This window comes from Penaeus vannamei, chromosome 39 (assembly GCF_042767895.1).
Source record: "Penaeus vannamei isolate JL-2024 chromosome 39, ASM4276789v1, whole genome shotgun sequence".
NCBI classification, from domain to species: Eukaryota; Metazoa; Arthropoda; class Malacostraca; order Decapoda; family Penaeidae; genus Penaeus; species Penaeus vannamei.
The window spans coordinates 5,407,931-5,422,720 of NC_091587.1; positions in this window are offsets into that span (position 1 = coordinate 5,407,931).

Consider the following 14,790-nt stretch of genomic DNA (forward strand, 5'->3'; position numbering starts at 1 on the left):
CTTGGGGAAGGGATGGGGGAAGGGGTATAGGTAGTGGGGAAGGGAGGGAGGGGAGTTAAGGGTGCCAGGGGTATAGGTAGAGGGGAAGGGGAGAGAGGAGGGGAAGGGGAGGGAGGAGGGGAAGGGAGGGAGGGGGGAGTGAAGGGGGCCACCGGTTAAAGGTAGGGGGGGGAAGGGGAGGGGAGGGAGGGAGAAGTTGGAGTGTGAGGGCAAGGACGGAAGGGAAGAAGGAGGGGGAGGGGTGAAGGGAACCAGGGATGTACCTCCCCCCCGAAAAAGAGATAATGAGAAAATAGAAAGAAAAAAATAAAAAGAAAGAGAGACAAAGACAGAAACAAAGAGAGAGAGAAAAAAGAAACAAACAAACAATAATCTAATTACATCGAAATGCGCCCATACCACCAAGCACTTACTCGCCATAGGCCTACGCTCTTCCTTTTATACACGCTTACTGATGACACCGAAAACCAAATTTATATTGAAGCTGGATACAGTTACTCTCTATTTACACAAGTTAAGTATACACAAGATATCATTATAAGTGAAAAGTGAACTGTAATAGATAATGGATGCCTGAATACGTATCACGTAGATAGATAGATAGCTACTGTGTAAATATAGAAAGAAAAAGAAAAGAAAAAAGCAATAACGAAAAATATAAGGAAATAGATAATGATTGCCTGAATACGTATCACGTAGATAGATAGATAGCTACTGTGTAAATATAGAAAGAAAAAGAAAAGAAAAGAAAAATAAAGATAACGAAAAATATAAGAAAAAAGAAAAGAAAAAAAAAGATTACGAAAAACATAAGAAAAAAGAGAAAAAAAAAGCAAAAGAAAACGTGACATTCTGCTCTCACGCCCAAGTCTCTGCGCCTGGCCAGTGACTTTGGGCGTGTCACTTTGGAGCCTGGACTTTCCTGGCCCAAAACCGATACAAAAAGACGATAATAGAAGACTTGTCAGCGCTGTGTCAGCCGGAGCGGCGATAACCTTTTCTGGAGGGATGGAAAGAGGGAACTAGAAGAGAGAGGGAGAGAGAGGAGAGAGAAAGCGAGAGAGGGAGAAAAGGGAGAGAGAAAGCGAGAGAGGGAGAAAAAGGAGAGAGAAAGCGAGAGAGGGAGAAAAAGGAGAGAGAAAGCGAGAGAGGGAGAAAAGGGAAGGAGAAAAAGGAGAGAGAAAGCGAGAAAGGGAGAAAAAAGGAGAGGGAAAGCTAGAGAGGGAGAAAAAGGAGAGAGAAAGCTAGAGAGTGGGAAGGGAGGGGGTGTGAGTAGTGGGGGATGGGTAGTGGGAGGGAGAGAGGGGAAGGGGGTAGGGAGGGAGGGAAGGTGTGGGAGGTGGAAGGAAGAAGGAGGGAGGCAGAGACAGAGAGAGAGAGAGAGAAAGAGAGAGTTGAAATCAGTAAATAGGATATAAATAAAAGTAAGAATCCAAGCAATTTATAACAAAGTAAAAAATATATATACGTTTCGTGGAGCAGAGAACCAATGCGTCCATTTTTATTTCTTTTTTTCATTTATTTTTCTTCTCGCCTTTCTTTTTGTTATTCTTCCTCTTCTTTCCTCTTGCTTTTGTTATAGTTATTGCTAATTTCGTTGTTCTCCATATTGTTCTCTACGACAAGAAGCCTTTTTTTCAAACCATTTTAAATCATTTTAAAAAATTTTGAATTTTGTTCCAATCATAATGTTTAACGATTGATTTTGTCTATTTGTTTATCTATCACCTAGACCTTTTGGTAATGAATTTTATCAACATTATTATCGGTTTTTAGCATTTTTTATTTTCCGGTTCTTCCCTTCTTCACTGTTCCGTCCCACTTCCTTTTTCTTTTCTTTTTTCCTCTCGTCCTCCTCTCCTTCCCTCCTTGTTCCCCTTTTATTATCCATGCTTATTTTTTTCGCTCTTCTATTTTTCTACTCCTATTCCTTCCCTTCGTTTTTCCCTCTTCCCTCCTTCGTCTATAGGTTTCCTCTTCCATTCTCTCTTCCTTCTTTCTTTCCAACTTCTCCCTATCCTCCTCCTCCCTCTTTCCTCATCTTCTTCCCTTCTTCCTCATCTTCTTCCCTCCTTCTCCCATACCCTTACTCCTATCCCTAGTACCCTATCCTTCCTTCCTTTAGCCTCCTTCCTCCCTCCCTTATTCCTTTCATTCTCTCTCCGTCCTTCCTCTTCCCTCCTTTCCCATCTCCTATTAGACATATTCTCCCCTTCTCCCTTCCATATCCCTTATCTTTCCTTTATCCCAATCCCTCTTTATCCATCTTTCCCTTATACTCCTATTCTCCTACATCCCTCCCCCTCACCCCCACACTCCCCATCCCTACCTTCTTTCCCCTACCATACACTCCCCCTCCCCCCCCCCTTCCCACGTGTACCATCTCCACTCCCACACTCCCCTCCTATGCCTCCCATTGCTCCATCCCCATCCCCTTCCTCCTCCCCAGCTACCTATCCCTCCCATCCCTCTCCATTCCTATTTTCCTACACCCAAACCCAACCCCTACCCACCCACCCCAACCCCCTACCCCTACACTCTCCACCCCAACCCCCCTACCCCGACATTCCCCACCACCTCCACCCCTAACCCCTACCCATCCATCTCTCTCTCTACCCTCCACCCCCAACCTTAACCTCCCTCATACCCACCCCCACCCCATCCTACCCCCAACACCCCCCAACCCCCCTCTACCCCTCTCTCCACCCCAACCCCCCTCTACTCCTCTCTCCACCTCTCCGCACCGTGTTATTAACCTCGTCAGCAACAGACACACTATGTCTTATCGAAGAGCAGTCTCCTTAGGCTGTGAATAATATAGAGATCGTTGACCATTATGCTGTCTGTGTTGGAGATTGACTGCTCTTTCGCGTTTGTTGGTGCTTGCGTGTGTGTGTGTTTGTTTGTTTGTTTGGTGTGTGTGTGTGTGTGTTGGTGTGTGTGTTTGTTTGTTTGGTGTGTGTGTTTGTTTGGTGTGTGTGTGTGTATATGTGTGTGCGTGCATGTGTGTACGTTGTGTGTGTGTGTGTGTCAATGTGCACTTTGGTGATATTTCTAAGCTTACACTAATTTATCAGATTACAATGTCACATTACCGTGTGCAGGGGGTACCTTTGCATACATTCACGTATATTATATATATATATATATATATATATATATATATATATATATATATATATATATATATATATATATATACATATATATACTTAATATTTGCTTCTGCAATCATTCTCATAATTTTCAAATTGTTTCATCAACTATAACTTATTAAAACAACGAAAAAAACGAAAACGATTCTGACATTGCACTGTAAGTATATTGTAAATATCATGTTATAAAAATTAAACAAACTGATAGAAGCGATAACAATAATAATAATCATCATAACGATCATGATAATAGTAACAATAATAGTTGCAATAATGATGGCATTGGTGATAATAACAAAATAATTAAAGGCATTGATGATAATAACAAAATAATTAAAGGCATTGATGATAATAACAAAATAATTAAAGGCATTGATGATAATAACAAAATAATTAAAGGCATTGATGATAATAACAAAATGATTAAAGGCATTGATGATAATAACAAAATAATTAAAGGCATTGATGATAATAACAAAATAATTAAAAGCATTGATGATAATAACAAAATAATTAAAGGCATTGATGATAATAACAAAATAATTAAAGGCATTGATGATAATAACAAAATAATTAAAACGTTAATAACTACGATAAAAGTGATATAGCAACAATAGCATACTATGAAAATGATAATGATAATATCTTAATCTCAGACATTAAGGCAATCATCTAAGTGCTTCGGAAACTCATTAATCAAAGAGAAATCTGTGGTATCTCTAATTTAATGAAAGATTTTTTTTTTCTTCGTTTCTTTATTTCATCACAATCAATGGATTGGATAGATGGATAGAAAAATAAATTATTCTTTTACTTTATCTTTTAAACTAAATTATTTTGCTTCTATTTTTCTCCCCGTGTTTACTCTGTCATTTCATCTATTTTGTCTTTGTCTGTATTTTCGCTATAAGGCTTCGATATCACAATTTCATACTTCTTTTTCTCTCATAAACCTTCTGTTATTCTATTTTCGTTATAAGTTTTCGCTATATAATGTACACTACCTAATTTTACGACAAGCAGCACTAATCATTGTTCGTTATAACGGTTTTTAAAAGGTATCTGCTACTGAAACGGTCGTTGTAACTACTTTTTCGTTATAACTATTCCACTATTCCCTATACCATCATAGAGGTTTTGCTATTCCAGCAGTTCCAGTAGATTTCTTCTTCAACTCCTTAGCGGAAAAATGCTATTTCGCTCAGCTGCTAAATCCGCCTGCATAATGTTGTTGTTTTTTGTCTATTAAATATTTGTCTACGCTTGCAAAAGAGGTATTGGTTTATTATTATTTTTGCGACTGGCTATTCGAGTGTGTGTGTGTTTTTTTATTGTGTGTGTGTGTGTTTTTTTTTTTTTTAGTGTGTGTATGTGTGTGTGTGTGTGTGTGTGTGTGTGTGTGTGTGTGTGTGAGTGTATGTGTGTGTTTGTAGCTTTATAATTTTTCCTTTCTTATCTTCTTGTTTATCTTTGTCCGTCCCCTCTCGGCGTGTTTCATTATCCCTGTTTCATTCAGTCTGTCTGTCTGCTATCTACCTATCTTTATCTATTTTCTTTCTCCGTTCATTTTTCTCATCCCTCTCTCTTCCCTATCCCATCCATCCCACTTATTCTCCCTATCCACCTCTCTCGTTATCACCCTTCCTTTCCCCTATCAATAATTTCTTCTTTCAACCGTAAACGAAACTGTATATCATATGTGAATGAAAATGAGGCCCACAATTTTCTTTGACTATATAATTGACTGGCTAGCAACCGAATTCATTATAATTGCAATATGTCTGACACTATACATTCATAATTTATTGTAATAAGAGCTGAGGTACCCCTCCCCCCCTTTTTAGAATTTCACATTATCCTAAGCCTCTTTTACCATTATCTATTATTATTATTATTATTATCATTGAGGCGAGGGGCATTGATGTATTTAGGTGATTAACATAGACTATTTGCATATTTTTCTATCAACATCGGTATCTTTAGAAGTTCATAATCTTCAATACCATTAACATTTACCTTATCCTCGTAATAACATGAATACTATACTTTCATTCATATTTTGTTTTAATTTAATTTTATCATTATTGATATTATTGTTAATATTCTAGCGAACTATTTAAATTATGAGTACTATTTGAATATTTATACTGATGACTTCACACATATCAGTCTGTGTTCCTTCACCTACATGTTCGTTTGTATATCTATACATCATAGTTTCAAAGACTATCTGAAGAGGCGATAAAGATCAAACTGCTTATTCACTGTGAAAAAGATTTGTATTGTTAAAAAAGTGGCTATGTGAATAAAGATTTCTCCGTGATTAAGTACTGTATGGTCGAATTTTCGGTGGGTGCGGCAGAAGACACCAGGAAACATGCACAATCATATGAATGTGTATTATAGACACATATTCATATACATATATCTATTATTCTATGTATCTACATATTCTCTCTCTCTCTCTCTCTCTCTCTCTCTCTCTCTCTCTCTCTCTCTCTCTCTCTCTCTCTCTCTCTCTCTCTCTCTCTCTCTCTTTCTCTGTTACTATATATCTGTCTATCTATCAGTATATATCTACCTACCTATCTATCTACCCTTCTGTCTATCTCTCTATCTATCTATCTACCTATGTATCTACAAATTTATTATTCTACTTATTTATCTATTCATCTATCTATCACACACACCCTTAAGCGTGTGAGATTCTCCTCTGAAGTGAATTTATCCGAATCCTTGCCAGCAACTCACCACCGCGTCCGATTCCCCTAATCTGACTTAATCCAGCCAAGCGAGGCAGGCATTGCGTTGCAGGCAGAGTGAAGAGAAAGTGGTGGGGGTAAGGGGGGGGAGGGGAGGGGGATGGAATATCGGGGGGAGTATCTTAAAATGAAATTGGTCTAGAAAAAGAGGTCGGGGGTGTTTCTCTTATGTTTACGTAATGGCTTCTAAGTGTTGTTTTTTTCCTAGTTACTTTTTTTATATATATTTCTGCGGGTTGGGATAGGTTTATGGTAAAGAATATTTTGAAAAATAAAAAGTTCTAGAAACATGAATCAGGTTATTAGCACCGGGATTATTATCAATACAGAGATTAATTCAGGAACAGCTGTTTAAGGCTTAGACACAGGGGTTTGGTCTTCGAAATCCCTATTTTAAATTCCACATGAAAAAAAAAATATATATATATACCCCTCATGGCGCTGTGATACCCTCTATCCGAAGAAATTTGACGACCCTGCCCTATTATGCTTTGGCCTCACCCATGGCACCCTCAGTGGCACTGTGGAATTAACTGGCACTTGCTGGGCAGATTATGCTTCCAAGGAGATGAGATCAGGAAATTGATCTGCTTATTTCATTAACGATATATTAGGTTTCATGTGTATGTATATGCATGAGTGTGTGCGATTGCGTTTGAATGTAGTGTGTGTGTGTGAGGAGAGAGATAGAGAGTGAGTGAGAGAGAGAGAGAGAGAGAGAGAGAGAGAGAGGGAGAGGGAGAGAGAGAGAGAAAGAGGGAGAGGGAGAGAGAGAGAGAGAGAGAGAGAGAGAGAGAGAGAGAGAGAGAGAGAGAGAGAGAGAGAGAGATTTTTTTCTGTTTGTGTCTATGCGCACGTGTGTGTGGATATATGCATGTACTACGTGTATTAATGCATGCATGTGTTTATCACTTGACTTATGTATTGTAAGAATATGAATATGTATCTGGGCGTGGGTGCACTTATATCCATTTACGTGTGAACAATCACAAGATTATCGTTTGTATTTCTCTCCCAAGATGCAAAATAATTCGAAGTCAATAATTATGATAATGATAACATACAGTTCTTGTCTTCATATATTTCTTCTTATTCTTTTTCTCTGTGTCAGTTTCCCCTTCACAAGTACTTGGCTATTTCTTTCTTTCTTTCTTTCATCTAATTTGCCTCTTCCACCCCTGGACTGGGCGAGAGACAATTGGATTCCATTCTGTCTTTTAAAGCCTTGATTTTCATTCATGGAAAAATTAAGAGCAGTCTCGAAGTTGTCTAACCTCGATTCGTCGTCTATTTTTCCCTTATCTCCCTCTTTTCTCTCGTTTTTCCCCCTTTGTCTCTCATTTGTTCCTATTCTTCTTTCTCCTTGTCTCCTTTTCTTTTGTTTCTTCTTCTTCTGTCTCTTTTTCGTTCTTCTGTTCCTCTCTTCCTCCTCCTCTTTCGGTTTTTCCTTTGTCTTTCATTCGTTTCTATTCCCGGGCTCGTTCCCTTTCTCTCTCTCTCTCTCTCTCTCTCTGTGTGTGTGTGTGTGTGTGTGTGTGTGCATTTCGTATCTGTCTATTTCTCATTCGTTCGTTTCTCTCCCGTTTTTTTTTTTTTTTTCGTTTCTTTATCTCCATCACCTTCTTTCTCCTTTTCCTTTCTCTCGCCTCTTTCGTCCCAATTTTTCCTCTTCCTCTCCGTCACTTTTTCTCTTCTCCAGAGGCTACAAATCTCAGTGCAATTGGCCAAGGATGCGAGTAGATCTCACTTTCAAAAGTGCAATTGGAATGAAATTGGCTATTACCCGCTACCCCTGGACAAGGGCACTTTACTTTTGTGGCCGAAAGCTTTATCACTGCATTGCATACTTTCGAGGAGAGAGAGAGAGAGAGAGAGAGAGAGAGAGAGAGAGAGAGAGAGAGAGAGAGAGAGAGAGAGAGAGAGAGAGAGAGAGAGAGAGGGGGGGGAGAGGGGAGGTCTGATTTAATATTTTCGATGGAATTTATTTGCTTTTATTTTCGCGTTAAGACTGGGTACCAACACGTACATTATTAGTGACGTTTTCCAGTTCGGAAATATCTATAATTCGGCAACAGTCAAGTCCAGAAAATGAGGGTTGTTATGCCCCTCAACGCACCCCAAGAAAGATAGAAAACGGAGGATGGATCCTCGTGACAGGGCAAACTATTCAAATCCACAGACTCGTTTATCTGAATTCTAGTGACATAATTTACAGCACGCGCTTTGATTTCCTTGATTAATTAATCAACAAATGTCGGCCGAAATGCTAATCTCTCATTCAAGCGTTGATTATTTTTTGTACTTGTCTAATTTGATAATACCAAAGCATTTGAACCGAATTCATGAATGTAACGGACTTTTCATTTCTGATTATTCTAGAATATCCGAGACCTGTTAAGCACAAACTGCTGTATGATATTCATTTTGGCCTTTCATAATTCGTGATGTTTGTTTATTTCATATTCTTCCCTTCAACTAGTATGATTTTAATTTTTAAAAAGGCGGCAAAAGATGGCGTCATCGTCATAACCTCCATCGCATTATCACATAATCCTTGAGAAAAGTGGCCCGGTTTCCCTTGTCCTTGGGAGACTAATGTAGTCATCGAAGACTTTGCATTTTAAAAAGACAAGCGACGCTCTAGAAAATTGCCAAATAGAATAAGGGCCCCTTCGTGTTACGGTCCCTCTGCAGGGAACTAGTTTAATCATCGCACATAACGAAAGAAATTGATACTTTTTTCTGTTTGAGAATTAATCCATTCCCCCTTTTTCCAGAATGAGACTCGCAAAATCGCAACTTTTCTCCCCTAGTTTGGCCAACAACACCGCAAATTATCTTTCGTTTGGCAAACCTATTAATAACAAAAAGAGGAGAAAAATGGCACAAAAAAATGGCCATCACAGCCATACGAACATTTTGGAATCGAAAATCTCTCCTAAAAAGACGAGAGAAAAATGGATACAGTTCATTACCCAACTCCCCCGCTTATATCCCTTCTGGAACACAATACTGTTATCAATATCTATTGGATACTGTGAATTACAGGCTCAATTAACCACTTTATAGGGGAAAAAAACAATAGGTGTAATTAACCCGCATTCATTCTCTTTTCCTTTAAGCTGTTCAAATTAGCGATTTCTCCTCCTTTTTTCCGTCGAAATTGTGACCGTTAATTTTGGCGGGAAGTGATTTTCTTCATCGTGAAATGTAGTCGCGTTAATTTGGTCATTTTTACATTGTACGGTTCGTGGTCATTTCGTTGTGTGTTTAAAATTCAATGTCATTTTTTTCTTTCGTATGATCTTGGTTATTTCAGTCTTTAGAATATGATTTCTCATTGTTCAACTTCCAACCAACTTACATTATATGCCATTCGTATCATTACTTACTGTATTTACTACTAATATCATAATTGTTTTTGCTGCTCTTGTATTTTCTATGCCATTCTAGCACCCTATTGAGAACAGCACCTTTAGTAAAATACCAAAAGCGTGATTTTCATCCTCATCATCAAAATAACTTCTTCCAAGTTCTAGTATTCACATAAGAAAAAAGCTCCATACTCTAATCCTCTATGACATTTTCAAAAACATTTATTCTTTTTATTCTACTTATGAACCCCCCCCCACCCTCTCCTTTTATCCACTTTTTCGCCTTATAAATTTGTTGTTGATCGGACAAATGCCATACAACTTAAATGCCGTGTAAATAGGGAAGCTAACCGCATTATATCGATCCCGAGCTAGCCACAATAAACGCATTAGGACGAAAGGACGATCGGTCTTTTCATGCGCGTGAATCCGACGAACGCTGAACGGAGAAAAGAAAAAAAAAAAACATCTATTTTAGGGGCATTTTTAAAGCTATGAACAGAGCTGTGTAGGTGAAATCTAGACAAAAAAAGATGAAAAAGAGAATCAAAAGACTAATTTCAAGTCCCGGGGTTATGGTGCTTTGGAGGAGGGGCAAACAGGGTCTTCCCTCTCTCCCCTATAATTGACGCCTCATGGATGAATCCGGTGCTTACACGAACGCCGTCGAGGAGGCCGTGTTCGGATTCATACACGCCTGTCACCACCACCTGCACCTCTCAGCGGCCTTCACGTGGCTGTATCAGATACTTGCGTGTGTGATGGGTTAATTTGCGCCTTTAATATTAAATGGCTGTCATCGCGGGTACCTACGACCTGTTATTACGTACCTTTGGCATTACCTCCGGGAAGTCAAGTCGTGTTTGTTTGTTTGTTGTTTACGCGTGTTAATTTTGGGGAAAAGGGTTTCGTTTTTTTTTATAAATGCATTTACGCGATGTTCGTTTGTTTTCATTCGAATATTTATTCTGATTTCGTCTTGTATTCGCGTGTTTATTCGTCTATTCGCTTGTTCGTTTATCTATTTTGCAATTCTCTCTGGGTTTACAAAATGGCAAAAGGGTAAAGCTGATGAAGTATTTTGCTTCGGGATAGAAACCTTTGTTAACTTTTGTGGATGTTTCATTTGCACCGAAGAGCATATTGAATAAACGGTCGAAACAAGCAAACAGAGAGAGAAAACAAGTGACTGCCGATTCTGTTTCGTAGGACTAAATCGGATTCCATTCTGACACGTAGTAAAGAGTTTCAAATATTCTAGAACGTAACGGTATTTTAGTGTTATAGGTATCTATAGTATAGGATCGACAAGTGTTGGTTTTCTATTTCAAATTCGAATAGAAGTGGATTTAATTCTGAATGAGAAATTGGAAATATGATTAATTCTAATACCCTATATCCCTCCCTCCCCCCACTCTCTCTCTCTCTCTCTCTCTTTCTCTTTCTCTCTCTCTCTCTCTCTCTCTCTCTCTCTCTCTCTCTCTCTCTCTCTCTCTCTCTCTCTCTCTCTCTCTCTCTCTCTCTCTCTCTCTTTCTCTCTCTCTCTTCTCACTCTCCTCTTTCTTTCTCCTCTCTTCTCATTCTCCTCCTTCTCCCACCATCTCTCTTTTTGCCAATCTATCTATCAACATGCCTATCTATCCGTCCATCCACCACTCCTCCTTTCATCATATAATCGCGCACATAACGACTTTTTCCTAATCTTTTCCCGAACTTTTCTCCTTAACCGGTCAACCAATCTGCTAACCTAACTTGAGAGAGAAAACCACAGAAAACGTAATGAGGAGAGACTGAAGAAGAAAGATTATGAGGAAAAAATAGATATAGGATAATTAGGTGAGTGATAAGTGAAAGAACATTAAAGAATATTTCTTCCTTTCTTTGTTTCTTTCTTTTCCCCCTCTTCCACCCTCCTTATTCCCTTTCTTTTCTTATGCTTTCCCTTCCACCTGTGCTTCCCTCCCTCCCTCCCACTCCCTCCCTCCACCCTTCCCTCCTTTCCTCCCCTCCCTCCCTCCCTCCCTCCCTCCACCCTTCCCTCCTTTCCTCCCTCCCTCCACCCTTCCCTCCCTCCCTCCCCCCTTCCCTCCTTCCCTCCCCCTTCCCTCCCTCCCTCCCTCCCTCCTTCCTTCCCTCCCTCCCTTCCCCCTTCCCTCCCTTCCTCCCTCCCTCCCTCCACCCTTCCCCTCCCTCCCTCCCTCCCTTCCCCCTTCCCTCCCTCCCTCCCTCCTTCCTCCTAAGGTGCTTGTGGTGGAAACATCCACCCTTCCTTCCCTCCCTACCTCCCTCCTTCCCTCCCTCCCTCCCTCCCTCCCTCCCTCCCTCCCCCTTCCCTCCCTCCCTCCTTCCCTCCACCCTTCCCTCCCTCCCTCCACCCTTCCCTCCACCCTTCCTCCCTCCCCCTTCCCTCCCTTTACCCTTCCACTCCCTCCCTCCAACCTTCCCCCCTTCCCCCCTTTCCTCCCTCCCTCCCTCCCTCCACCCTTCCCTCCTTCCCTCCACCCTTCCCTCCCTTCCTCCCTCCCTCCTTCCACCCTTCCCACCCTCCCTCCCTCCCTCCCTCCTTCCTCTAAGGTGCTTGTGGTGGAAACAGACAATTTGCAACAGTCACTCACGTGGAAGTTGCATTCAATTGTTACCCACATTCCTCTTCATGTAATCCTTTTAACACTCTGGGTTCAGTCGCCTCCTCAGTGTTGGGGGATTGGAAGGGGTGGAGGGAAGGAAGGGAGGGAGGAAGAGAGGAGGGAGGAAGACGGAAGAGGGGGGAAAATGGTGAGAGGTGAGGGAGGAGGGAGGGTGAAGAAGGAGGAAGGGAGGGAGGAAGAGGTGAGGAAGGGAGGGAGAAGTGAGGAGGGAGGAAGATGAATAGAAAGGGATGAGGGAGGGAGGAGTGGGTGAGTAATGAGGGGAAGGGGAAGGAGGGAGGGAGGTATAGCGTGAGTGAGGGAGAGATTAAGGAAGGAAGGAAAGGAGAGAATGAAGGAAGGGAATGGGAGGGAGGGAGGGAAAAAAGGTAAGATACCTCATCCAGGAAGAAAGAGACACAGTTAGACAAACGAAGAAAGAAAGAGAAGGAAAAATAAAGAACATAGACAAACAGACAGAGAGAAAAGCATGGAGGAAAAAAAAAACTCAAACGAAAGACGGAATTAGAGGAGATAGACGATAACAGGACAAGAAAGAGGGAGGAATGAAGGGAAGGAGGGAAAGGGGAAGGTCAGATGGTCACTTACCTCAAGGGCCTTGCCGATATCCCCCCCCCTTCCCCTCGCGTCCCCTTCTCTTCCCCTCTTTCCCCTCACACGTTATAAATCATTCACCTCTCATGTCGTAGCAGAGGGGAAAAGGAGGGTAAGAGGGGAGAGAAGGGAGAGGGGAAAAGGAGGGTAAGAGGGAAGAGGAACTGAGGGGAAGGGGAAAAGGAGGGTAAGAGGGGAGAGAAGGGAGAGGGGAAAAGGAGGGTAAGAGGGGAGAGAAGGAAGAGGGGAAAAGGAGGGTAAGAGGGGAGAGAAGGAAGAGGGGAAAAGGAGGGTAAGAGGGGAGAGAAGAAAGAGGAACTGAGGGGAAAAGGGAAGAGAAGGAAGAGGAGCAGAGGGGAGGAAGGAGAACGATATGAAGGGTGGGTGAAGAAGGAGATAGGAAGGAACGAAAGGAAGAGTGATGGAAATGGAGAATAGAGGGGAGGCAAGGAAGGAGAAGGGGAGGAAGGGAAGAAGGAGAAGGGAGACAGTGAGGAGGGAAGACGGTAGACGGACACAAAGGGAGGGGTAGGAGAAGGGAGAAAGAGGGGAGTGGAGGACGGGAAGAGGAGGAGAGGAAATGAATAGGCATATAAGGTGGGTGGGAGAAGGAGAAAGGACACAGAGGGGAAGGGGGGAAGGGAAGGAGATAAAGGGGAAGGAAAGAAAGGAAGGAGTGAATGAGGGGAAGGAAATAAAAGATATCATTTCATTATGATACACAGACACTTAACACAAAGATAAACCCCAACAAAAGCTAACACACCATCGAGCTCTGCAATAACACTTTTCTGCAACCCTATTGTCTGTGCAACAATCACCCACAAGATAAAACACAAATAAGAAAATGAAGAACACATTAAGAAAGTTTGTTTTCTTTCTTCTCTTGCCAGAAGTTCTACAGATTGTTGAGAATCTTGAGCCGAGAAATTTCAGCGGAAAACTTGTTCTGAACATGTCTTGGGTAAACAAGCAATGAATCAGCTGTAAATTTTGAGATTTTATCTGAATTGTTCCTTTTTTTATTAATTTATCGTTGTGGTTAGTGTTGTTATTTTTATTACGAGCATTGTTAGTACCAATTATAGTTGTAGTAGTTGTTGTTTTTGCTGTAGTATTGGTAATATTTTTATTATCATTATTATCATTATTATCATTATTATTATTAGTCATCATTATTATTATTATTGATATTATCATTACTAATATTTTCATTATTACTATCATTATCATCGTTATTGTTATCAGTATTATTATCCCCATTATTATAATCGTTGTTTTTATTATTGCTATCATCATTATATTAGGAGGAAGAAGAGCTGAAGAAGAAAAAAATGACCCAAAACACGAGGAAAGGAAATAGAGAAGGAGAGAATGAAAAGAAAAAAAGAAGTAAAAGAAGATTCCCATGACCTTGTTTGACCCTACCGCACCCAGGTCAGGTCAGGTCAATATCCATCAAGTTTGGATCAAGATTAACGGATCCTGAGCCGTTTTTGCGGTAACTCGTGAGAGGGCGTATGAGGGGTGTCTTGACGAGGGGAAGGGAGAGGGAGGGGGAAGGAGGAAAAGGGAGAAAGGAGAAAAGGGGGGGAATGGGGAAGAAGAGGAGATGGGGAAAGAGGAAGAAGAGGGGATAGGGAAGGAGGGAGAGGGAGAGGAAGGGAGGAAGAAGGAGGAAAAGGGAGAAAGGAGAAAAGGGGGAAATGGGGAAGAAGAGGAGATAGGGAAAGAGGAAGAAGAGCGGATAAGGAAGGAGGGAGAGGGAGGGGAAAGGAGGAAGAAGGAGGAAAAGGGAGAAAGGAGAAAAGGGGGGAATAGGAATATAAAATAGGAATAGGGAAGAAGAGGGGATAGGGAAGGTGGGAAAGGGAGGGCATGGAGGAAGGAGGAAAAGGGAGAAAGGAGAAAAAGGTTAATGGGGAAGGAGAGGAGATAGGGAAGAGGAAGAAGAGGAGATAAGAGAAGTAAAGAATGGGAGGGAAAAGGAGGAAGGAGGAAAGAGAGAAAGGAGAAAAGGGGGAATGGGGAAGAAAAGGAGATAGGGAAAGAGGAAGAAGAGGGGTAGGGAAGGAGGGAGAGGGAGGAAAGGAGGAAGGAGGAAAGGGAGAAAGGAGAAAAGGGGGAATGGGGAAGAAGAGGGGATAGGGAAAGAGGAAGAAGAGGGGATAGGGAAGGAGGGAAAGGGAGGGCATGGAGGAAGGAGGAAAAGAGAAAGGAGAAAAGGGGGTAATGGGAAGAAGAGGAGATGGGGAAA